Consider the following 26274-nt stretch of genomic DNA (forward strand, 5'->3'; position numbering starts at 1 on the left):
AGCCCGACGGCCGCGCCCTGTTGCTTTCATGTGCGCTATGCGGCAACGTAAATGCCCCATAGTGTTTTCTTTGGTTCCCTTTTCTTTTCCTCTGGTCAGGACATACGTATACAGTGCTCAGAACAAGAAAGGTGTTCCATTCAGCGAGATTTTTCGTTTCTCTTATCTTCTCCGTCGTGAAAGAGAGAGTGTAGCTGACGAGGCTTGGTCAGCAGGAGATGCATGGTTGAGGTGTTGTTTTGCTTAAAAAATCGCAGAATAATGTTTTTATTCAAAATGTTACAGGCCAGCAAGTTGAGTGACAACGGAGGAAATGCCTCCGCCCCTAGAGGATGTATGGGTAGGCTTTCTTATATGCCTCTCACGGTCGTATTCACGGCATCGCAGCAACGGTGGCTTAATTTCACGGCCACGCTGAACACTCATCACATGCATGGGTTTAAGTGCTCATTCATCTTGCTGCTCCTTGACCCGTGTTTTCGTCTTGACTCGACGAGAGGAAATCGCCAATGCCGACACGTTGGAAACGTCCTGGGGTTCCTCATGTGTTTACCTGAGCAGCCATTGCCTACCGCCTACTTTTTATCCACCGGTATTGAATGCTTGCTACGTATTCTACTGCTCTCCTTTTCCAGAAAGGAAGAGTCTGCTGCTGACTAGAGACTGCGTGCCACTCAGCTCCCTTGCGTCCAACCATAAGTACCTCGCGGTATAAATAGGTGCCAAGCGTTTCTTAAGAAGTGGTCGGCATTTAATAACAACACGTCATACTTCTACACCCTTTAAACGAACCATTTCTATTTGAGTTTGAAGAAGTTGTCACAAAGGCAGAAAGGCCGTCAGATTTTTGTGCGTACCGAACCATTCATCTCACAGCAAGGTGCCTTTCGGGCCGAAAGATAAGCTAGGCAGCGAAGCGGCGTATTGCGGGGTCATCGCGTATGACGCTAAGTAGGGAGGAGGACGAGAACAAAAAGAAAACCGAATGAAAATCATAAACAGAAAAGCAGCGCAAAAGGTAGCGTTGTCTGCTTAACGAAACTATTTCATAAATACTGTATATCAGGCTGTAACGCCGTTAGTCACAGCAGGAGGAAGGCGAGCTCCTAATGATCACTACAGATGTTAGCTTGGTTAGGATACTCCAGATAAGAGTGATAAGGATCAAGGAATACGCACCCGCACAAAAAGTCACTCGCGCACACATACACACGTAGCATTTTCGCGAGAAGCGTGTAAAGTTTTTCATACCAGAGTAGCACAGCACAGCACCATTCTGTATAGAGGCTAGCACAGTGTATAGAAAGAAGCTAGCACCGCCTTCCTGCGAGAATCTGCAGAACCTGCGGCTATATATGCGTGTGGAGCACCTTTAAAACATGCGCTGTTGAGAGCTCTCGAGGCGCGTCTGGAGAGCGCTCAGCGGTTTCCTGCGCAGTGACGAAAGCGAAATCTGATGGGAGCTTCACAGGCAACTACCGCAGCCACACAGGCGCCGGACCTGAATCCAACCACTTGCTGTTCGGTTCTACGTCAATGCTGCGCAGCACTCTACAAACGAGTCATGGAGAAGTGGGCTGCCTTTTACTATGGCCCTAGCAAAGAAAGAGAAAGTGGGGGGGGGGGGGGGGGGGGGGCAGAGCGCGATAAAACAAAACGGATATAGCACGCGTTTCGCCGACTGCAGATTGACTCATCTAATTATAGTACAATTGCCAGACATCTGGACCACTGCCGAAGAGAGGCAGTGTTGCTGAACGAGTCAATAGGGAGGAGTGGATTTCAGCGCAGGCTCGCGTAAAGATAGCAGCGGCTTTCACGACTCAGATTTTTTTTTTCTTCAGGACTAAGAACAAAAAACATTTCTACTCGGAAGTAAATTCAGGGCTCGGTCCCGAGACTGAGGACCCAAGACACACCGTAATCTTTTCGCGCTCACTTGTCCAAGCTCGTTGGGATTACCGTAATGGAAAGTGCGGAGCAGACAGCTCGAAAGCCGATCGCCCGGGCTGCGTACGTCGCATTCTATCCTCGGGCGCGTTTTCCGCGCGCACGGGAACGTTTCCAACGCGCCCGCCCCTTCGTAGCGACGCGTTCCGCAGCCGCGAGGAGAGGCGCGGTCCTTTCCGATCGAGCCCGGTCTACTTCTCCGCTGTGCGCTCGTGCGTTCGTGTGCGTGCGTTCGTGTGCGCTGTGCGCTCGTGGTGTCGTTTGCTGTACGCGCGCATTTAAGCCTCCTCGCATTCACCATGGAGTGCGGCGATGCGGCGCGCTCGGAGCAGGGCGAAGCGCTTATCCGTGTGCAGACAACGAGAAATGCGTTGGAAGCATTTTTACTGGGGTAACCATGGGGCCTTCCGCCGGGACGACAATGTTCGCCCGATGTCGAAACACCCGCCCGTTTATACGCCTCGTTCTGACTGCAGGGCGGGGTCGAAACGTTCCACTCCACGGAGCAGTTGTGAAAAGAAAAAAAAAAAAGGCGCGCGCTATTTTGAGAGCAGAGTTGAGCGAAAGCGCTTCCATTTCCGCGCAATGAATCAAGGCAAGGCGCCTGTGGGCGCGCGTCAAATAAGCGGACGAGAATGACCGCTCCTGCAACCGACTGTCGGCCACGTGGAACTGTGGCCCGCGAGCACGAGCAGTCAGTCGTTCGCGAATACGCCGGAGGGTGGACGGGCGGTGCCGAAGATTTGCCTTCCGTGAGGTCGGAGCAGACATCTCTAACGAGCGCAGGGCCAATTATATCGCTCCTTTCAGAGCCGGGGTGATTTTCGCAGCGTCGACATCTCGGCCGCTGTGAAAGATTGCGGGCGCACGGAGAAGATAGGTAGAGACCGCCCATGCATAAGCTGCGGTAAAGTGTTTCAAGCTTCTGGCTTACTGCGTGCCGGTCGTTATTGTTGTTCCCTATCTCTCCCTGAACTGCATGAGGTTGTCCTGCTCGGCGTTCAGTACTGCACAGAAAAAACCGAACAGGTAAAAGGAGTGCTCAACCGTGGCCAAGGATATAAGCTCCGGCCAAGAATGAGTTGTTTTACTGACAAAAAATTCATGTCCATGGCAGTGTGGCTGCGCTCAGGTGAATTTTATTTGTAAATATTGCCGCATGTTTAAGTTGAGAAACTCAAGTCACACAGAGGATCGGCTTTCTATAACTCGATTTTGTCTAACAGTGTGTCGATTTCAAGTCTCACTCAAGGATGAAAATGTGCCATATACCGTAAAAATTTACGCGCAGCCATCGCGATCAACGGAACACGTTTAAGTGGATAATGTTCTTGCGCAAGAAATAAATAACTGCTACGTATAATGCTTGCAGCTGTGTGCAGAACATCTTTGAAGCCTTTTTACGAGGTCCACTGAAAATTGTAAATCGTGGGGTTTACAAGTCCAGGAGCGATACATTAGCTATGAGGGACGGGATAGTGAAGGGCTCCTAAATAATTTAGACCATCTGGCGCTCTTTAACGTGCACTGACATGACATCACCCAGCACACGGCCGATTTTGCATTTCGCCTCCATCGAAATACTACCGCCGCGACAGGGTTCGAACACACGACCTCATGATCGGCAGCCGAACGCCGAAGCCACTGATCCACCGCGGTGGGTACGGGCGGCATTGTGGTGAAGTATTTGCGCTGGGCCCGAATATGCGGTAAGGATAAAAGTGAGCCTGACGTCAAGTGCTTAGAACGGACACCAAACTTCATCTTTTAGGCGTGGAATTTGAGGAGGAATTCAAAGACAAGAAAGCAGGAAAGATGTCATCAAGTGTGCAGTAGAAGTGACTTGAGGGACAAGAAGCAATCTATAAAATGAACGGATGGAATAATAATATTAGCAGTGGGGGCGGGGGGCACTGTTATACCGCGCGTGGAATCGGAGGTCATATATGCGCAACACATTTCTTGCCTATAGATTCTCGGTGCCAGAGACGACACAGTCATTCCGCGGCGAGCGCTGTTCATATAATTCCGGCCACAGAAGCCGCGGCATGCGCTGTTCTTTGGACAAAGTCTGTACATAAAGGTTGCGCAATGGATGCTCCGTTACAGCACGCCGCGCTAGAATGCACCGGTTGGGAGTGCCCTCTTGGTACGGTAAGAAGAGATGACTCCAGTCGATGCTGCTACTTCCGCAGAGCCAATGGGACACGTAATAACATTGCGTGCTCCGCCCGCTCCCGTGCAGTCCGGAACGAGGGGCCAGGCGCAAGCGCGCACGCGGTGATTTGGGCCAGACAGCAGGAAGCCCCGCACGTCCGCCTAGACGAAATGAGTGGCACGAAGAAAACGTCAGCCGTCACCGCCACGCGTGATCGGAGCGACGAACCCGTGACGCTTCCGTACCGACGCGAATCGCTTCTGGGGGAGGGTGGCGAGTACGCGTCCGCGAAAGTGCGCCCTTCCGGCGCGAACGCGCGCAAACGGAGATATGCCCTTCGTGGTATTACGCCATATGTAGCGCGCCGGGTGCCTCTTTCCACCGGCAGCCCAAGCGCTTACGGAGCGTCTCGAGTGTGCGCACGCCAACTGGTGAGGTGTGAAGAGCGCGCGCGTTCCCCTCGTCAAAAGTGACCCCTCCGTTGCCTCCGCGTGCTTCTGTTCACCTCCACTTCACTCCCATTCTCCACCACGGCGCAGCGACCATTTCCTCGCCAAAAAGAGAGAGGTTACTGCCGCGTCGCCCCCTTTCCTCCATCGTCATCAAGAATCACCAACGAGCGAACGCGTGCTTCTGCCGCCAGGGGCGCTGATGCTAGAGGCGCCGTCGCACGGTCCCTGCTTGTGCAGGGAGGAACGCTCGCGACCCGGGTTTGGTTACGTGATTTCTGCGCTGTGCTTTGACCTTAGAATGCCGCCGGTGTTGAAGAAATCGATCCATTTACAGTAGGTGATGGTGATGATGACGATGATGGACTTATTGGCGCAAGGGCATCTATGGCCAAAGAGCGCCATGGCACAAGGCATTTTCGATTACTCAAGGTGGGGTCAAAGACCCATTTTCCAAGCATTTCACCCTGAAAAGCCGAGCACCAGACCAGGGGAAAGCTCGTACCCATTGTTTCACCGGTGGGTACCCGGCGGCACTGGGGATCGAGCCCCGCACCTCCCGCATGCGAGGCGGATGCTCAACCACTTGGCCACCGCTGCGGTATTTAGAATAGGGTGACACTATTGTTTAAGGGCAAAGGGGAGTAGCAGGGCGCCAGTGTGCCCCTCAAAGGGGACAATAACGCCTTTCTTGTTATTGTCTTGCGCATGCGCAATGGTGTCCCGCTATTCCCATTTTCCTCTAACCGATATGGTGACCCTACATTAAAAGTCCTCAATGTTTCCGCGATGGTGGGTTGTTCCACGATGAAATTCTGATCTAGCTCCGTGTTGTTTAGAGTTATTCGCCTAGCAGAACCACTTTATTCCTACAACAGACGACAAGCAGTTGGAGAATTCTGCTGTTTGCTGAAATCATTTCGACTCTTTGTGTTCCTTCACTGCAGTACAACATTTGTAAAGCTTTGATTTATGGGGCAACTGCCCCATTCATCAGGCGCCATTTGTGTGCTGGTATGAAAAGTTGCACGTACAGTCGTCCACACGCTTTTGTAGAGCGCGCTGTTTTAGGTTTTTGACGTCCGTCGCTGCCTGCATAGCTCGACACAGCTTCTTGAGACACGAGTAATAAACCACGGTCGATGCAAATTTGCACGCACGATGATGTTTTCTTTCGAGCCCTATAGACCGCACGCGTAAAGACGCCAGCGTACACCCCAGTGCGCCGTTAGAGTGCTCTAAAAAAATGTGGACGCCTGTACAACGCGTGGCAAGACATATTAGGCGACTGTATTTCATCAATGTTTTGTGCGCTTATCAAACTGCTGCGCTCACCAAGTCTGTGTGGCGTTGTAATGCCGACGCGGATTTCGTTTTTTTTAGAGAAGAAAAAAAAAAGAGAAGCGATCGAACTATACATGTATGCGTACATCACTTTCAGTGGTCTCCCTCACGCTACTCGTGCGGCTTCCTCAAAGCCCACTGCGGACGAAATAAACAGGTAAACAGAAAAGTTAAAGAATTGTGCAGGCATCCTTCCGCCACGAGTAAAAACGGAAACGGCTCGTTCAAAGCGACAACGCCGACGGCAGTCGTGTCGCCTTTAGTCAAAGGGAGCCTTTCTGTCTCAAACAAGGTGCACCAAACGGGCCTTTTCGGTTGAGCCCACTTCGCAAAGACACCGAAAGTGGCGCCTGAGAACAGCAATGTGCCGTGAAGCAGACAAAAAATAGGGAAAGCAAGCGGTGGCGGCGCGTAGGTGGCAGCGAACAGAAAGAGCCCGGAATAAGAGGGGCCATTGAAAGAAACCTGTCGCCCGGCAGAACAGTGGCAGGGGTTTAACGTAGTTAAACCGAGTAGACGTGCGAAACCACGTCTACATTCTTCAACTGGAGGGGACACTTAAGCTCGTCTTAAGGGTATGACGCGATATCTTTAGTGGGTTGATGCCCATATGTGCAGAATTGGTCATTCTCTACTTACCATTCATAGATGGCGGCGAGTCCCCGCACCACTATCAGCGCAGTGGCGCAGCGGTGACCTCCTATGTCACAGTCACCGGTAGGAATAGTGTGACCCAGACCCGTACTGCTCTCCCCGAGCAAACCATTCATGACCAATCATTCTTAAACTGCCACCTGCTTCCCATTGGCTACAGCTGGAGTGACGCTCCCTGAAATTACCGGAACTTCCTACCATTGGCTGCAGCTTGCGCGACACCCTTCCGAACTAGCCCGAGCTTACCCGGGTAGCTACCCGAGTAACTCGGGTAAGCTCGGGCTAGTTCGGCGCACAGGACGAGACAAGACAAGATTCTTTCTATGGGTTGGTGCGTCTGGAGCAGTGCTTTCGCACAAAAAGGGAACATGTGGGGTCGGGTAGGAAATGGGAGCCGGCGAACAGCCGCAAAGCTGGACAAAAGAACAGACCAAATGGGTAAGGAACGTGCTTGGGCAGTAACAGCCCGGAGAAAGAGAAGAAAATGAATAGAAAGCGAAGTAAACAGAAAGAAAGATGAGGAACGAAAACAACAAAGCAAGACAAAACCAAGAGGCCAAGAGAAAGCAGTAGAGAGGAAAGAATCAACTAGAGAGAACCGCTACAAAAGGCAGCAAGCGCTGTTAAAGGTCAGTGGACATCAGACATCGTTTCGAAAAAATGTCAGCAGATGAACACAAACACGGACCCTCTCCTTTTTTTTTAATAATAATAATTGGTTTTTGGGGAAAGGAAATGGCGCAGTATCTGTCTCATATATCGTTGGACACCTGAACCGCGCCGTAAGGGAAGGGATAAAGGAGGGAGTGAAAGAAGAAAGGAAGGAAGAGGTTCCGTAGTGGAGGGCTCCGGAATAATTTCGACCACCTGGGGATCTTTAACGTGCACTGACATCGCACAGCACACGGGCGCCTTAGGCGTTTTGCCTCCATAAAAACGCAGCGGCCGCGGTCGGGTTCGAACCCGGGAACTCCGGATCAGTAGCCGAGCGTCCTAACCACTGAGCCACCGCGGCGGGTCACCTTTTTTTTTTTACTGTAGTACAAAAAGGGGGAATGCAAAACGCTACCTTGTTAAAATTGCAGTACATGCAAAAGAACCACGCACAGCCAAAATCAATCCGGAGCCCTCCACTACCATTTTACTATACCTTCTCGGCTTCGGCATGCAAAAATCCACTATTTTACGGTACGACGTGTACACGACACACTGTAGTCGGGGCATGTCATTCTCGAACTGGGAGCATAAGAAATGCATGGGGCACTTTTCGAACCCGACCGCGGCGGCTGCGTTTTTATGGAGGCAAAATGTTAAGGCGCCCGTGCGCTGTGCGATGTCAGTGCACGTTAAAGATCACCAGGTGGTCGAAATTATTCGGGGCCCTCCATTACGGCACCTCTTTCTTCCTTTCTTCTTTCACTCCCTCCTTTATCCTTACCTTAAGGCGTGGTTCAGGTGTCCAACGATATATGAGACAGACTGCGCAATTTCCTTTCCCCAAACCAATTTATTATTATTATTATTATTATTATTATTATTATTATTATTATTATTATTATTATTATTATTATTATTCCGCATATTTTAAAATTTTCTACACAGTACAAGAGCAAATCAACAGGGTTTGTTTACAGCATGTGACCTTTAAATTCAGATATAGCCGTTCTGCTCTTACCCGCTGCGGATTGACATGCGTGCTTTAACGAACCCCGACGCACAAAACAGGTGAAGTTCCTGACACTAAACTCAATTACCGCACATTACTGACGGAGCCGAAATTGCAGCAAAATTGCAGGGAAAAACCAGCGCGAACGGAGCTTTCTTGCCGCGCACAACGCTGAGGCACTACAGTTCGCTCTGACGGCACCCCTGTCTGCAGTGTCCACCACGGTCGCAGCGCGTTTTGGAGCCGACTTTCGGCAACCGGTTTTCACACCTTAAAAAGTCTAGCCACCCTACCACCCATGGCTGTCTTGGGGCGCTCGCTCGTTTGCATCGCGGCTGACCGGAAGCTGTTCTTCAGGAAGCCGTGTATTAGAATCGCTTGCGCTCAATCGCCGCTCCTCCTCCCCGTCAGCTCTCTTTTCTTTTGTTCTTTTTACTCCTCCTTTCGCGGAGTGCTGCTCTCGCGAGTCCGGCCGTTGCATGGGAAAGCATTGATCTCGTCCCCCCACAGCGCCGGCAAGTGTTTATCGGGCTGTGGCATGCTGTTTGTGTGTTTGCTGGCCTCAGAGTCGGGGGTCGAGAAGTCTCGCTGCGGAAGCGCTTATGTGCGACGGTGCATGCATTCCCAATTAGCGAAACCTCCGCCGAGAACAAAACGGACAAGAAAAGGTGCAAACGCAATAAGAGAGGGCTGGCGTACGGCCGAGTATGGGCTACGAATGAGCTAGGCCGCATGCGAAGGTAACTTCCGCATAGGAGACATGGGACTGCAGGGGGAACCTTACTGCCTATGTAGGCACCCGCTCAGCAACATATGAAATTTGTCTACTGATCCGGAGTTCCCGGGTTTAAACCCGACCGCGGCGGCTGCGTTTTTATGGAGGCAAAACGCTAAGGCGCCCGTGTGCTGTGCGATGTCAGTGCACATTAAAGATCCCCAGGGGGTCGAAATTATTCGGAGCCCTCCACTACGGCACCTCTTTCTTCCTTTCTTCTTTCACTCCCTCCCTTATCCCTTCCCTTACGGCGTGGTTCAGGTGTACAACGATATATGAGACAGATTGCGCCATTTCCTTTCCCCCAAAACGAATTATTATAAATTATTATAAGGGATGCAACGCGCAACAGTCAGACACTTGGTAGACACCTGACAGGTGCTATGAAGGGAGTGACGAATAAAGTAGTGAAATAAGGCAGAAAATAAACTTATCCGTCATGCAACTCTGAGAAAATAAATTTGGGTTAAAGGATTTCGCAAGAAAGCGCAAAAATTGCGGGCTATGCTGTGTGCGCCGATATCTGAATGATATTGCGCAATTCTAGAAGGCAAAGCTTAAGAACAAACCAGAGCTTGTACGACCGTTCGGTAGTACTGCATGAAGATAAGATGTGGCTATCACCTTTGAGCAACTAAACACTCAGCTCTTGTTTGCTGCGAGCTAAATAAACAATAATTATTTACGATTCTTGTTTTTGTGATTTCCAAGCGCTCATTGCTTGAACTTGTGCAGTTGGATGGATGGATGGATGGATGGAACCAACTTTTATTACAAAAAAAAGGAAAGAAAAAACCTTCCAGGGTGGGTCTCCTACGACGTGTACACGACACACTGTAGTCGGGGCTTGTCATCTTGAACTGGGAGCAAAAGAAAAGCATGGGGCACTTTTCGAACCTGACCGCGGCGGCTGCGTTTTTATGGAGGAAAAATGCTAAGGCGCCCGTGCGCTGTGCGATGTCAGTGCACGTTAAAGATCCCCAGGGGGTCGAAATTATTCCGGAGCCCTCCACTACGGCACCTCTTTCTTCCTTTCTTCTTTCACTCCCTCCCTTATCCCTTTCCTTACGGCGTGGTTCAGGTGTACAACGATATATGAGACAGATTGCGCCATTTCCTTTCTCCCAAAACGAATTATTATAAATTATTATAAGGGATGGAACGCGCAACAGTCAGACACTTGGTAGACACCTGACAGGTGCTATGAAGGGAGTGACGAATAAAGTAGTGAAATAAGGCAGAAAATAAACTTATCCGTCATGAAACTCTGAGAAAATAAATTTGGGTTAAAGGATTTCGCAAGAAAGCGCAAAAATTGCGGGCTATGCTGTGTGCGCCGATATCTGAATGATATTGCGCAATTCTAGAAGGCAAAGCTTAAGAACAAACCAGTGCTTGTACGACCGTTCGGTAGTACTGTATGAAGATAAGATGTGGCTATCACCTTTGAGCAACTATACACTCATTTGTTGTTTGCTGTGAGCTAAATAAACACTAATTATTTACGATTCTTGTTTTTTGTGATTTCCAAGCGCTCATTGCTTGAACTTGTGCAGTTGGATGGATGGATGGATGGAACCAACTCTTATTACAAAAAAAGGAAAGAAAAAAACCTTCCAGGGTGGTCTCCTACGACGTGTACACGACACACTGTAGTCGGGGCTTGTCATTCTCGAACTGGGAGCAAAAGAAAAGCATGGGGCACTTTTCGAACCTGACCGCGGCGGCTGCATTTTTATGGAGGAAAAATGCTAAGGCGCCCGTGCGCTGTGCGATGTCAGTGCACGTTAAAGATCCCCAGGGTGTCGAAATTATTCCGGAGCCCTCCACTACGGCGCCTCTTTCTTCCTTTCTTCTTTCACTCCTTCCTTATCCCTTCCCTTACGGCGTGGTTCAGGTGTACGATAATATATGAGACAGATTGCGCCATTTCCTTTCCCCCAAAACGAATTATTATAAATTATTATAAGGGATGGAACGCGCAACAGTCAGACACTTGGTAGACACCTGACAGGTGCTATGAAGGGAGTGACGAATAAAGTAGTGAAATAAGGCAGAAAATAGACTTATCCGTCATGCAACTCTGAGAAAATAAATTTGGGTTAAAGGATTTCACAAGAAAGCGCAAAAATTGCGGGCTATGCTGTGTGCGCCGATATCTGAATGATATTGCGCAATTCTAGAAGGCAAAGCTTAAGAACAAACCAGTGCTTGTACGACCGTTCGGTAGTACTGTATGAAGATAAGAGGTGGCTATCACCTTTGAGCAACTACACACTCATCTCTTGTTTGCTGCGAGCTAAATTTACGATTCTTGTTTTTGTGATTTCTAAGCGCTCATTGCTTGAACTTGTACAGTTGGATGGATGGAACCAACTTTTATTACAAAAAAAAGGAAAGAAAAAACCTTCCAGGGTGGTCTCCTACGACGTGTACACGACACACTGTAGTCGGGGCTTGTCATTCTCGAACTGGGAGCAAAAGAAAAGCATGGGGCACTTTTCGAACCTGACCGCGGCGGCTGCATTTTTATGGAGGAAAAATGCTAAGGCGCCCGTGCGTTGTGCGATGTCAGTGCACGTTAAAGATCCCTAGGTGGTCGAAATTATTCCGGAGCCCTCCACCACGGCACCTCTTTCTTCCTTTCTTCTTTCACTCCCTCCTTTATCCCTTACCTTACGGCGCGGTTCAGGTGTCCGCCGCTATATGAGACAGACACTGCGCCATTTCCTTCCCCCCAAAACCAATTATTATTATCAATGGCAAAATGCTCGCGCTGATAGCTCCAATCTACGGGAGCTTACTGACACGAATTGCTGGCTAATTAACATTTGGGATAACCGTGTTTTGCGTGAAAAGTCGCTGGGGTCGCTGCGAAAAGGAGACTTCAGTTTTGCTGCAGCAAGGTTTACTGCGGCATTTTGTCTCCATGTCACTCTGTGCAGAATCGGCAGGTGGTGCTTGCGCAAATGTGTTTCGTGGATCGTTTGCAGTGATCTCTCGAAGCACCGCCAGTCTGTGGCAGTAGTCCTAGAATGTATGGCTGCAAACAGTGCATGTTGGTACGGTGCTTAACTGAGCAAAGTATCGCTGAACTTGAGAACGCACACTCAAAGGTTTACTGGCACGCACTGGCTGGCGGTGAATGCCGGAGAACGCTCTTGCAAACGCTTGATCAGTCCACATTTGCAGTTACTTGTCGCGATCCTGGAGTGAATAGTGCACTGAATCCTATGTCTGTGCTTTGTGGCTACATTTTACAGCGAAATCTGTGTTGGCTTTGTATAGGACGTTTTGGGGGTGCGGCGGCGGCTGTAACGCGTTACGCGCAACGCGTAAGCTATTTAAGTTGAGGTGTCTACCGTGAAGGAAGATAGTTACTGCGCCGTTCCTTTCCTTAAATCTGACCAGCGGCTCACTTCCGACGTTCCCTCTCTCCCGTCGAATGGAAAGGGTGAAAACAATGGGCGCCGTTTGCCACCATCGAAGCGCGGCCGCCGCGGTCAGGTTCGAGCGCTTCAACCACTGAGCCGCGTTTTGACGGAGGCGAAACGAAAAAGGCGCCTGTGTGCTCTGCGATGTCAGTGCACGTTAAAGGTCCTCAGGTCGCCGAAATTATACCAGAGCCGTCTATTGCGGCACCCCTTTCTCTTTCTTCTTTCACTTCCTCCTTCCCCCTTCCCTTATGGAGCGGTTGAGGTGTCCACCGAGAAGTGATACGTTTGCTGTACAATTTCCTTTCTCCAATTGACCACTGAGCAGCCGCGGCTGGTGGAGGCCAATGGTAGTATGTTTCCGAATCAGCAAACGCCATCATTTGCAGGCGCCTTCCACGCGGGCGGCGGGCTGCCATAATTTCCCCTTGGAACCACTACAACTACATGCGCGAGCAGTTGCTTAAACGAGTTTAAAAAAAATTGTTTGCCGTTTATTCTGAGTGTCCGTTCACGTTATCTCCGAAGTTAGCTTTGCAAACTACGCATAAGTTTAATGTCACTTATAATAATTAACGACTTTGCGAAAGCAGATACACCAAGGACAACTCATGCGTTTGCAGTGCTGAGAACGTCAGTCGGAGTCAGCCACCAAGCTTTCAAAAAACGCAGAACAGTGCTGTAAGGAAAAGGATAAAGGAGGGAGTGAAAGATGGAAGGGAGAAAGAGGTGCCATAGGGGAGGGCTCCGCCGGAGCCTCGGCAAGCCGCGGCACCTCTTTCTCTCTTCTTTCACTCCATGCGCCTCCCTGCCTACCCCCTGCGCTGTTCTGCGTCTTTCCTTTCCTCCCTGTCCTCTTCGCACGCCAGCTGTGGCTGCGGTTACGTTGTCCGCTGATATATGAATGCGACAATTGCTGTGCCATTTCCTTTTCTCAAAAGAAACACCTTCGGAGTTAATGCCGCGCATTGACGATGTGCGAACAAGAGGAGTCCACGACGGATGTTCGCAAACAGTGTTCGCCGTGGGGTGCTCGTGGGTTCGCCACGTCGGCTGAGATGGACGTCCTCCATTCCGATGGGAAAGTGGAAAGGGTGTTGGTATCCGAGCTGAACGTGCAAGACTGCACCGCTGGCGGTGGTGCTGGCTCATAAAGCGGCGAAGCCCAGTGGCCAAACGAGCTCGAATGAGAGAGAATAGTCGAATATCTAAACGTTCTCGAAAAGAGAGGCGAAGCCAGGTATAGCTAAACGTGAGTGAAATAGAAAAGCAAACCAGAGTAGCTATTCGTGTGTCAGATTGGCTCGTCGCGTGCATAAAATGTCTGTAACTATGCTTGTGCCAGCGCTACCGTCCTCGTTGCTTGCATGCGCCAGACCGACCTTATCTGCCGGAAACGCCGCTAATTCCAACCAGCTTTCGCTGAATAATGCGCTAAGCCAGTAAGCTTAGCTCTATTAATTCTTTTTTTCGCAGTTCACCCCGTTTGCCTTTTTTTTACTAGTGAACTATAGCCATTGCCTGCGACGTATGAATTAGTGACGGAAGCAATGTCTGCCGTCGGCTCCGGTATTAGTTACGGGGCTGACCGACGGCTTACTACAGCTGGACCGGCGCGACAAGCTACTCGCACATATGCTATGTCCAGGAAGGGCGGATGACCTAGAATGAATAACTAAAGGCTCTATGTGAGAATATGTGTACAACCAAAAATACGCTTCCGCGAAAATGCCTTCAAGCAAAAAAAAATAGTACAGCTAAGTTAACCGGCACAGTGCTTTAATAAGCGAAAGCTGGTTGCAATTAGCGGCTTTTCCGGGAGATAAGGTCGGTCTGGCGCATACATGCAACGAGGACAGTAGCGCTGGCACTAGCATACTGACAGACATGTCATGCACGCGACGAGCCAACCGACACACAAAATGATACTTGGCTTTGATTTTCTATTTTGCTCACGTTTAGCGACATGGCTTTGGCCGGTTTCCTTCGAGGACGCTTACGTAGTCGGCTTAACCTTTCTGTTTCGAGGCTCGCTTGGACATTGGGGCTTCGCCGCTTTATGAGCCAGCACTACCGCTAGCGGTGCAGTATTGCACGTTCAGCTCTAATATCAACACACTTTCGACTTTCCCGACGGAATGAAGAGTATCCGCCTCCGCCGGAATGGCGAATCTACGAGCATCTCACGACGCACAGCTTTAGCGAACATCCGTCGTGGACTCCTTCGCACATCGTCATCATCACCATCAGCCTTACGACACCCACTGCAGGGCAAAGGCCTCTCCCATGTCTCTCCAATTAACCCTATCCTTTGCCATCTGCATCTACCCTTTGCCTGCAAACCTCCTAATTTCATCCGCCCACCTAACCTTTTGCCGCCGCCTGCTATGCTTGCCTTCTCTTGGAATCCACTCCGTTACCCTTAAGGACCAGCGGTTATCTTGCCTTCGCATTACATGCCCTGCCCAAGCCCATTTCTCTCTCTTGATTTCGACTGGGATGTCATTAACCCGTGTTTGTTCCCTCACCCACTCTGCCCGCTTCCGGTCTCTTAACGTTACACCTATCATTTTTCTTTCCATGGCTCGCTGCGCTGTCCTTAACTTAAGCTACTTTTCGCTAGCCTCCACGTTTGTGCCCCGCAGGTTAGTGCCGGTAAGATACAGCTGTTGTACACTTTTCTCTTGAGGGTAAACTGCCACTCATGATCTGCGAGAACCTGCCATATGCGCACCACCCCATTCTTATCCTTCTAGTTATCTTCCTCTCATGATCCGGATCAGCTGTCATTATCTGCCCTAAGTAGACGTATCCCTTCACAACAGGCTCTCGCTGCCAATTGTGAACTGTTGTTCCCTTGCTAGACTGTTGAACGCACATCGTCAAGGCGGCATTAACTCCGCAGCTGCGTCTTTGATGAAAGGAAATGGCACAACAGTTGTGTCATTCATAGCTCGGTGGACACCTTGACCGCAGCCACAGTAGGCGTGGCGAGGAGGAGAGGGAGGAAAGGAAAGACGCAGAACAGTGCCAGGGGTAAGTAAGGAAGAAAGAGGTGCCGCGGCTCTGGAGGAGCCCTCCACTACGGCTCCTCTTTCTTTCTTTCTTTCTTTCTTTCTTTCTTTCTTTCTTTCTTTCTTTCTTTCTTTCTTTCTTTCTTTCTTTCTTTCTTTCTTCCTTTCTCTCTTTCTATCTCTCTTTCCTTCTTTCCTTCTTTCTTTCTTTCTTTCTTTCTTTCTTTCTTTCTTTCTTTCTTTCTTTCTTTCTTTCTTCATGGCGCGGTCCTGCGCCTATTGAAAGCTTCATGGTGGACTCCGACTGACGTTCTTAGCACTGCAGTCGCATAAGTTGTTCTCCGTGTACCCGCTTTCTCAGTGTCAATACTATAAGCGACATTGCTTATTCGTAGTTCGCAAAGCTAACTTCGGAGGTAGCGTGAAAGGACAGCCAGAATAAACGAGAAACGTTATTCTTTGAAAGTCGTTTAGGCAACGTCTCGCGCAGATAGCGGGTCCTAGAGGAAAGTCCCGCGGCTTTGGAAGCCCGCCGCTCTATGGAAGGTGCCTGAAAATGATGGTGTTTGCTAGCTTGGGAGCATGGTGGCATTGCGCTCCGCCCGCCGCTGCGGCTCAGTGGTTAGGGCTCTCGGCTATTGAGGTGGAGAACCAGAGTTCAAACCCGACCCCGGCGGCTGCGCTTCGACTGATGCGAAAGGCGCCCGTGTGCTTTAACTGTTTCCCGTCCAATGGATAGAGTGAATGGTGGGAGTGAAAGTCGCCGCTTTGTTTTGAGGAAAGGAACGGTACAGGAACTGTGTCGCTTGACGGACACCTCAACCTCAAAAGCGTTACGAGTAACACATTGCGGGTGCCATTGTTCCCCCTAAATGGCTTACATAAAGCTAATACAGCTTTCGTTATAATAGTACCGCAGCGTCAACAACACCACCATAACGACACCACCTTAAACACCACCTTAAAGGTGGTCACTCCGGTCTCTTTTGGCTCACACTTGTCCTCCTCCTCCGCCTTTCTTTCTGCCCGACTGACTGTACACACGCGGGGTGTTGCTTGTGCTTTTGGCGACCGCGCAAAAGCGAACACGGAGAGTCCTTTTTCTCTCTCGACGACCGAAACAGGATGCGTCGCGGCATTCGTGATCCGCATATGAGAATCGGTGATACACACGCGCACGTTCAGCATGTCCAGGAAGAGGGATAGCCCTGGGATTAGCCAGTGCTTGCCGCCGCTGTCCAGCGGGGGGCGGTGGTCTTCGTGGCGCTGTGTCGACTGCGCGCGCCCCTTTTGTTTTCTCGTAAGCGCTACAGCTGCTACCGGCGCAAGTGGAGCATTGGGCCAAGCGAAATGAAACGGCGCGGAAAAGAGAGTGCATCTGCGGGGCCGGCATGCGCGTCGTGCTTCCTCGTCGGTCGGCGTGCGCTAACTGCGCGGCTTCGCCCGAGACGCGAGGGGACAACTCCGGCACCCCGCGTGCTGGGGAGCGTCGGAGGATTTCGAGGCGTCGCACAAAAGAGCGCCACAAACGGTGGGATTGGGCTGAGCTTGAGGCGCGTGCGTGCGGCGAAGCCGTATGCGTGGGAAGCCGTCGAAAGCGACAGACGGGGCCGCGTCGTGGAGGGGTCCCCTTCTTAGCTTCAGCTGCCGAGCGGGAAACAAAAGGCGCGATAAAGGCAAACGCAGAATTGAACTGTGTTGCGTTAGGGATCGCAGATAAGTTGACCCTTCGTGTTAAGAGGTCACTGAACATAAATTTAAGATGGCCTGTGGTGGTAGACTACGGTGTTCCAATGACAAATACGCTGTTTACACTGAATACGCAGCTTTTAAAAGCTAGGAAAAGTAAAAAGGAAATGAAATACAGGAGTCGCCCCCAGCGGCTGTTCGCGCAAGCGAACTGTGGTGCGTCAAGACAGTTACACTGGAAGCCCTCAGGCTACACCGCTATTCACTTCCAAACGGTGATCACGGATTCCTTTTTAGTATTTACGTCACGAGTTTCAATCAAGGGACGGAAATTTTTCTCACCAAGCAATGGGTCGCTTGCAGCCGAACTAATATCAACGTAGCCAGTTAGGACCATAAATCGATTCTTGCTTAAAATAAAAAAATGGATAGAGTCGCTCTCAGTGTCCCTTAAACTTTAAAGCGTCCATGGGACGGCAGGTAAAGCTACCGTACTGCTGCTGAGCAGTAGTACGATTATTAGATCCCGAGAGCGAAGGCTGCATTTCGATGGAGGCCGAAATTAATCCTCCACTAACGTGTGCCTCATATGTTAGGTGTGGCTCTGGCAGGTAAAAGTCCAGCACTTAATTGCTGCATCCAGCAAGTGTCTCTTCCCTTGCCCTACTTTTCAGCCACCCAAACAGGGTCACGCTCTTCAAGCAATGGAACATCGGAAACGCACCTAGAGGCGCTCGGTTCGATATCACGCAGCACCGGCACGGAGTACGCATGGTCCCTCTGTGGGGTGCATTCTGCGTGGTTATTAGTTAATATAGTGAAACACAACTCAAGAACGAAGGAGAAAATACCCTTCAAAGCAACCGCCCAACCTATGGCACCTACCTATGACAACTACGACGTCGTTGTCAGACGCCCTCACACCTGCCACGGCCCCTATTCAACTATGGTTAACTGGTACATACTAAGGACTATGATACTGCTAAGGCGCCCACTGTCAGTGCGACAGAGACAACAAAAGAAGGCACTCGTGGCAAGCGAGTGTGCGCACGAGACAGGCATGCGAGCACAAAGAAGGAACTTGGAACCGCTTGACTTGGTGCCAACGCATGGCCTAAGGACTACCGGCATCCCTCTGAAACGCTTCGGAACGACTTGCCAACTGGGAGAATGCTCGCGTGGGTCGTGCGCTAGCTGGCTGTGTTTCTCATTGACGATTCGAGTCTACTGCACCGAATGGAGCGTGGCGGGTGTGGGATCACTCCCCCCGCACCCCGTAGAAATGTGGGCGCGCGCGCGCGACAAGGCGAGGTGTCAGAAGAGCCGGTGCGAAGCCGGCTCTTTCCATGTGGTGCCGCGGGCCGGACATGCACGTAGGCCGGAAGAAAGCGCGCGGCATCTCTTCCGCTTTGTACCAAGCGTCGTTAAAGCGCTGACCTTTAGCAAAACTGGGCTGTGCGCTGCCGGCAGCCGCTTACGCAATTTAAGTAACGGGCCCGCGGTCGTAAAGCGGCCGCCTCCCGCTCTTCCACTTTCGAGCTCCCCTGCAGGGACTGGCGAGCCTTTCGGCCGATTTCCGGAATTGCGTAACCGAGCTACCCCGAGAATACGCCGAGATGCCCACTGCAGATGTAATGCGTGCGCAACGGGCATTAGACAGCGAATGGGGCGGAAAATGGAACGAGCGTGTAGGCGCCATTTAGGTCCGCCAGTGTGGCTTGGAAAGTGCGGGGTCCGCGGCCCTCCTTTTCCTGGCCTGCTCACATCCACTCGCTGTATATGTTTGGCTCCCCGAATCAGAGCCGGCGGATTATGCTTCAGAATAAAAAAAAACGAGGAGTCATACTAAGGCTCTGTGAGAAACGGTCGGCTGCACAAGCCTTGAACCTTTACGGTGCCTGAATCAAAAACTCACCCGCTCAGTACCAACGTCGTGATTTACAAACGTAAGTTAACCGAACAGCGTCAACATTTGTTAGGAAAAGTAGCGGCGTGCGGTGCAGAATGTTCTATTCGCGGCTGGCAAACGTACCGTAGGGGAGGTTTCCAAGCTATGTAGAGAAATTTCAGTTTGCGAACAAAGGTTACACGCATAAAAATAAACGTTTCATTCATGATCTTTCCTGCACCTCAGTTGAAAGAGCTTTCTGAAAGGAATGGCACAGGCCGCAGGCAAAAGGGAAGCAAGTGGCTCTGTCCAGTTCTGAACAGTAAAAATCTCGAGCTTCACTGAGCCTGTCGTAAGAAAACTAAAAGAGCACGAATGACCAAAGGAAAAAAAAAATGCCTATGCGCGCAATTTCTCAAAAAGATTTCCGACGTTGTGGGCACTTCAAATGTCTCAGTGGTCATTTGGCGGAGAAGACAACACACACCCAGTCACGAATGCATCGAGGACACATTGCATCCGCGCGGGATTCTACGATGGCCACCCTCTGTCTTTCTCTCCTTCTCACGACCTTTTACGCGACAACGCTCGCGGTGCACCTCTCCCAAAGAACTCGCCAGCTAGCCATTGGCTACCTATAGCGTCGCCGTGAAGCATGGGCGCAGCAGCTACAGCGATCCCCCGCCTGACTCGTCACGCACCGGGCGTGATCTCAAGCGAGCTAGGTGAGCGCCGTGGCCGCGGCCTTTGTCGATGCCGGGCTCACTGTCCCGCTCGTTTATCTCTGCACCCTGGTGGTCGCCGAAGCCGGCGGTGTTTTAGGCGATGAAGACATCGGCGCCCTCTCCCGCACCTTGGGACGGAGCGGCCGTGCCGCTGAATGGCCGGGTCGCCCGTTGCAGCCGCCACCGGAGCTGGCCCACATTTCGATCCGCCGTTTGTTGCCTTCGACCGCACGAAGGAGGAAGTCATTGTGGATGGAAATGCCTTTCCTGGAACGCTCCAAAACGCCCAGAACTGGGTTGCCTTACGTAACGATTGTCTAAATCGTCGAGGGGGGTGCCCTCTCCCGGGTTCAGCCGCGTCTCGGCCCTCCTCTTCAGCGGAACTCACTTCCTACCACGCAGAGGCCACTCGCTGCCAGCGGCGAAGGCGTATGTGCGTGCGGCGATTCGCGCTCGCGCCGCTGGCTGCTAGAGTGCCACGGACTCCACTGGCCGCGCTCGGGAAACATGAGCGATCGCAGGGAGCGCTCACCTTGCGAATGAGTTTGCTGGAGGTGCGTGACTGCGCGACCGGAAGAAAACGAGTGCGCGCTGAAAACACCCTGGCCGGAAAGTGGCTGCCAATTAACACTGCCTGTGCGGTGTGTACGACAACGTTACGGAAGCTCTCTAGTATACTTCTTTTCACAGTGCAAAATTTCAAAACAATGCAAAAGTAAAAAAAACAATGAGATGCGCAATACCGTGAAAGATTCTTTACTGTAGAACGCCTGTGGAATGGCAACTGTCCTTCTGAACACCGTTGTTATAGGCTAAATAAGGACATCCGCAAGAATGCAGCGTAGCGCACGGCAGAGGGCAAGCCCAACAAAATTGCATATAAGACTATCTGACAACTTGGCATCGTGCTGCAGTGCACCGTAACCGTGGATGTAAGTCGTTAGAAGGCATCCTAACCTCATCGTTATGATTATACAAATTTCCCCTGATGCAGAGGGGGAAAAACGGGATTTAGTAGCATCGTTAGCAATTCTGACATTACGATTGGGTCAAAATTTGTTGCAACTCTTCCGTAAAGCTTTCAGCAACTATTTTTTTTTGTTCCTTTGCAATTAAAACAAAAAAAAAATTGTGGCTTGTAACTAGTTATAGAGGCGAGGGATTACTGCACTGAAATCGCCCTGCCAGGTGCAACCCGAATGGGAGCTTTGTACCTCATGCAGGGAGGGAGGCCGCCGCGGTGGCTGAGTGGTTATGGCGCTCGGCTGCTGGCCCGAAAGACGCGGGTTCGATCCCGGCCGCGGCGGCCGAATTTCGATGGAGGCGAAATTCTAGAGGCCCGTGAACTGTGCGATGTCAGTGCACGTTACAGAACCCCAGGTGGTCGAAATTTCCGGAGCCCTCCACTACGGCGTCTCTCATAGCCTTAGCCGCTTTGGGACGTTAAACCACCATAAACCGAACCATGCAGGGAGGTCGCTTCTTGCAAGTGCATATGCGCATGCCATATTGAGTACTATTAGCCACCATGCGAGAACCCTTGCAACGGTTGCAGGCCTTCCTCATCTAATGAAGCCGTAAACTTTCGGCAATGTACCACCGCGGCTGCTCGATTTTCCTCGTGGTATACGCCGGCGCGCTTTTTTTTTTCTTTTTGCAGTGAGCAGCAATACAGACGGAAAGCAACCGTTGCCGTTTTCAAGGCAAACATGTCGTCTCGCTTTGCACGCTGTGCGCGGTCCGCCTCTAATCTCGACGATTTCCAGCGGTCCGTGGCGCTTTGTTTCTTTTCCGGCAAAGGCCTGCAATGCCAACGAGAGTGGCCCTGCGAGGCCCGGGAGGGCGCGCTCTTTCTCTCACTTTCATGGCCTCGGCAAAGGAGACGCGCAGGAGGCGTTCGCCGCTCCCGCTATGTGGCAAGGCGGCTGCGCGTACTCCTGCCCGTATCCATCAGAACGTAGCGGAACCTCAGGCATTTAATGGACGGCGTGAACGCCCTCTCTCTCAGGACCCTCCCCCATGAGATTAGGAAAGCGAATAAATAGAAAACGAGAGCGCCAAGGCAACACAAAGTTACTGGGGCGGATCTTCTGGCGTGAATGCAAACGTTTCACGAGGGAAGGAAAGGCGCAGTGACTAGTATCATTCTCAGCGGACGCCTGAACCTCGTCGTGATAATTGTAATAGTAATTGGCTGCGAGGAGCGCACAGGCGCAGCAGCAACTGTCTCACTCCCGGCGGACATATCAGCCGCGCCTTGAAGGAAGGGATGAAGGAGCGGATGAAAGAATGAGGAAAGAGGTGCCGTAGTGGAGGGTCCTGGATTAATTTCGATCACCTGCGGTTATTCAACGTGCACTGTCATCGCACAACACACGGAGGTCGTTTCCATTCCGCCTCCGTCGAACCGCGTCAGGGCTTTGATACCGCGTCTTCGTACTCAGTATAGTCGAACTCCACGACCATTGAGCCTCGGCGGAGGGTGACCTTGCTGTGAGGTACGCCTGATATTTCAGGAACGCCGTGAATTGGGGAGCCGTTGGTGGATGAGCTATTCATTGCCCACTGAATATTAAATACACGAGCGTTTAATTTCTCTTCTGCCGAAACGGGCCTGCCTCGAGCGGGAACAGCGACCGCGTCTGCGTGTTCTGTAGTGGGACGGCAAAGACGCTGAGCGTGAAAGACATGTGCAGCCAGCGAGGCTCTACGACTCTGACTAGAAGAAGGGAACAATGTTTAAAGTCGGTCTTTTCCGTCAGCTCTGCGCAACTTGCAAGAGCCTACAGACCGGGCAGCTTCAAGAACAAAGGAAGTCGTTTGGGCACGTTTGATATTCCGTAATGAATGTACAGTGTGTAGCCCGACACAACACCGAGGAGGGAACCAGGGCCGGATGGAAAAGACGCACACAAGCTTTTGCCCATGTATTCTCCGTCTGTCACTTGTATGTACCTTCTATGCTGCGCTAGAATCTGTCTTCAAGATTGCAGTTCTGTCCAGCTGAAGATGGCTTGCAGAAAAGAGGACAGCGCAAGCACACCCGCCGCGGTGGCTCAGTGGTTAGGGCGCTCGACTACTGATCCGGAGTTCCCGGGTTCGAACCCGACCGCGGCGGCTGCGTTTTCATGGAGGAAGAACGCTAAGGCGCCCGTGTGCTGTGCGATGTCAGTGCACGTTAAAGATCCCCAGGCGGTCGAAATTATTCCAGAGCCCTCCACTACGGCACCTCCTTCTTCCTTTCTTCTTTCACTCCCTTCCTTATCCCTTCCCTTACGGCGCGGTTCAGGTGTCCAACGATATATGAGACAGATACTGCGCCATTTCCTTTCCCCAAAAAAACCAATTATTCAAGCGCACAGTACGGAAAGGTGGCTGGCCAACTACCTGAGGAAACGCACCTCGTTTTCCCCCCGAGATCAGGAATTTTAAGCGTCAGAGCGCGTGCCGCTAGCTCATCTGTGCAACAAATGACTATAGGTGCGCCCGCAACTCGCGTGGAAGAGGCGGCACGAGCGCATCTATTTAGTCAGCGTTCGCATGAACAAGTGTGAGCAATGACTCGCTTTCGAGCCAGAAATTGCCGCCTTCGTTTGCGGGCTGGATGCTGGTACCGCGCGTTTTCATGGACCACCCAGCGCCTTGAAACGGAGACAGGGTGAGCTAGACGGAGCAGAAATGAGCGAATGTACTACGCGAGCGCTCCAGAAATAACGGCTGTGCTCAGGAGCAAGTGATTGCACGCTCACATGAGCACGCTCACCGCCTCGACGCTTCGTATTTATTCATCTTCTTTGTGCTCTGAAGGAGAGCCGCTTTTTCCCTTACTATTCATCACGGAGAGAAAAGCGCGCGACTCCATCCTGCCAAGAACGGACCAACCCGCGAAAGTCAATGGAGTAGCGAGTCGCTTCCTCGCAAGGACGAGAGGGAAAGAAACGGTCGCTAGAGGGAAGGGGTGAAGGTACTCAGTCTTCGTTAGAGACGCGGCTGCCACGAAGCAATCACGGTCTGCTAGCACGCGTTCGCCTCATTCCCCCTCCCCTCCCCTCCTTTGTTTTTTGTGCAAATGAAATCGGCCCATAGCCGCAGGCTCATCATTACGACTTTGTGAAAATAAAGTTCCCTTATTAAACCTGATTTCGGATATATCGACGCTTACACCAGGCTTCCGAGCCTTTAGCCTTACGCCACCCGCAGGGATTAATTGTATTACTTCCTGCAAATAAAGTTACTTACTTACTTACTTAAAAATATGTATATATGCGGAGCACGCGTAGCAACTTATCTTCGAAACAGTTCTGGCAGTGCAAAAGAGAGTTGAACGAAATTTCCGCTAACTAAAAGCTGAAATTTTGCGCTTTGCCGGCTATCTATGGGTGCGGATCCTACAGTACTTTTTTTTCAATACCGACGAACGTGGTATGAAATTCTCAACGCTTATTCTATTATGAGCTTTTTTCATACATGCCCTGTGCATCCGCATAGATTTTTATGCGCTAGTTTGCACACCTTCCCCTTGCGGGCCATGTACCGGATGCGGACAGTCTAGTGAAATGAATTTTTTTGAAGCAAGAATTGAGCGGACTACACGCCAGGTGCGGGCTGCACCGTAAATTAGGGTATTGAATTATGTGACACCTTTAATTTAGCAACAGATAGAGCGCTTATTTCAAGGTATTACAGTGAAATGGCCTTTTGTTTAAATTTTGCAGTCCATGAGAACGTATGCGTATCACGAGGGAAACTGCGAGAGTTTCTGTATTCCGTTAACAATAAATCAACGGCAGCAGAGAATTTCCAGCCGTTGTATATCAAGCCGAAAACAAGCAGCGTATGAACAGTTTTACGGAACAGCATTGCGCAGACATCATTCTCAGGAAAAAACTGTCTGGGCGGAGTTGCGCTTCAAGAAACAGTGAAAAAAGAAGAAGAAAGCATAGCGAGTAAGTGATTTTCGGCTGGAGGAAGAAGGATGTATAGTTACACAACTGAACCCAAGACCGCACAAGCACTGAAAATGCAGCGAATCGGAAAAAAAGGAAGCTTTTCCCATGCAGAACACTCGCAAGCGCGCAGACTTTTGTTTAAACCATCGGTGAAGCAAAAGTCTGCGTGCGCCTTCTCAGACATCTGTTCCCGTCGGCGCTGCCTTCATCGTGTACAACGAGAGGCACGCGACTTGAACGAACGTTTTTCTTCCCGCATTTCACGCGTCTCACGCAGTGAAGCCCACGGCACTGAACACTTTGATTCAATTCGCACAAAATTAAAACATCATGCCCGTTAGCCAAGCAGCGACATTGTTTTTGTTTTTATCAGAAGTGTCAGGATATCATAAAGCAAAGACTAGCCTCTAATGTGCTGTGTAATGCGCAATGTTTAGGACATGACCAAAATGCAAGTGTTCCTTTCTTTCTTTCTTTCTTTCTTTGAGTTAGCAATGCACAGTCTCGCAAAGCTATACGAAACGTCAGCCTTTCATGGCACGACTTCCCCCTTGTTCACTGCTTCGATGCGAGCCACCGCGACCCAGCCGTGAAAGGCCACTCGAGGGGAAAAAAATAAATAAATAAAAGAGCACAGAAGAAGGCAACGACTGTAAGTGCGCGCACTTTACTCACTGCGTATGGCCCAGGGCTCCATGCGCCTCAGCGCGAGCATAGTCTTGACGAGCGCGGCCGAGCACTCGCTGCTGATGTTGGGGTCTGAGCCGAACTGGGTGAACACAGGCAGGCCGAGCTTGAAGGCCCGCGACATGGCCTCGGCCAACATGGGCTCGATGTCCTCGACCGTGGACGTCTCGGCCGAAGAAGGAGCGGCCGTGCTGCCGGCGGCCGCCTGTTCGTCGGCCGCGGCCAGCAGGCACGACGCGACCAACGCGACCACGACCGAGGGGGTCCGGGGAGCCATCGCGCGTCACTGCTGTCTCGCGATTCTCCGCGTGCCGCCGAAATATCCGAGGACGCACTGCTCGCAGGCCGCCACGAGAAAGGGGCTTTTGACCGGCAAGAAAGGAGTGCGCCGCCGCTCCTCGCCCCCCACCCCCGACTGCGGGGTGAAAGTGGATGGAGAGGCGGGCAAGGAGAGTGGCCCCCGTTCTTTTCCCTTGGATGAGAGAAAGGGGCCACCCGAAACACCCAGTGCGCCCCAACTGGACCAGGCTTTCTTACTGTTTCCCCCTCGTCCTTGTTCTGTTTTGTTTCTCGCGCGCTGTCCGGTGTATGCATATTTAGGTTTCGGGGAAGTCAGCGGGCAAGCGCTGTAAATGAACTAAGTGCCCTTTAGGAGACGCCATGATTGAAGACGCAGTGTTTGTGTCGTCTGCGGGTACCGGCCTTCTTTCGAAGCAGTTATGGTTACAGGATGCAGTTATAGGCGCCCTTTCAAAACAAGAAAGAAAAGACGGAACACAGTTGCTCATTCGGCGCATGTTTAGTGAGACTGTGTGTTTTATAAAATTTCTTTGGGGCATTCAGTGCAACTTACGAAGTGATCGGGCTTCGGCAATGTTAGCGTTCTTTGTTA

At 51.1% G+C, this 26274-nt stretch overlaps 1 pseudogene across 1 annotated transcript in view; it reads right to left on the reverse strand.

The window, feature by feature from the left end:
- The window catches only part of LOC144115037 (nose resistant to fluoxetine protein 6-like), an 84439-nt pseudogene extending 58769 nt beyond the window's left edge, over positions 1-25670 (reverse strand). Inside the window, exon 1 of the transcript XR_013311207.1 lies at positions 25371-25670. The product of XR_013311207.1 is annotated as a nose resistant to fluoxetine protein 6-like (transcript). The remainder of the gene's footprint in view (positions 1-25370) is intronic.
- Positions 25671-26274: the final 604 nt, after the last annotated feature.

Source organism: Amblyomma americanum, chromosome 1 (genome assembly GCF_052857255.1).
Source record: "Amblyomma americanum isolate KBUSLIRL-KWMA chromosome 1, ASM5285725v1, whole genome shotgun sequence".
In the NCBI taxonomy this organism is placed as follows: Eukaryota; Metazoa; Arthropoda; class Arachnida; order Ixodida; family Ixodidae; genus Amblyomma; species Amblyomma americanum.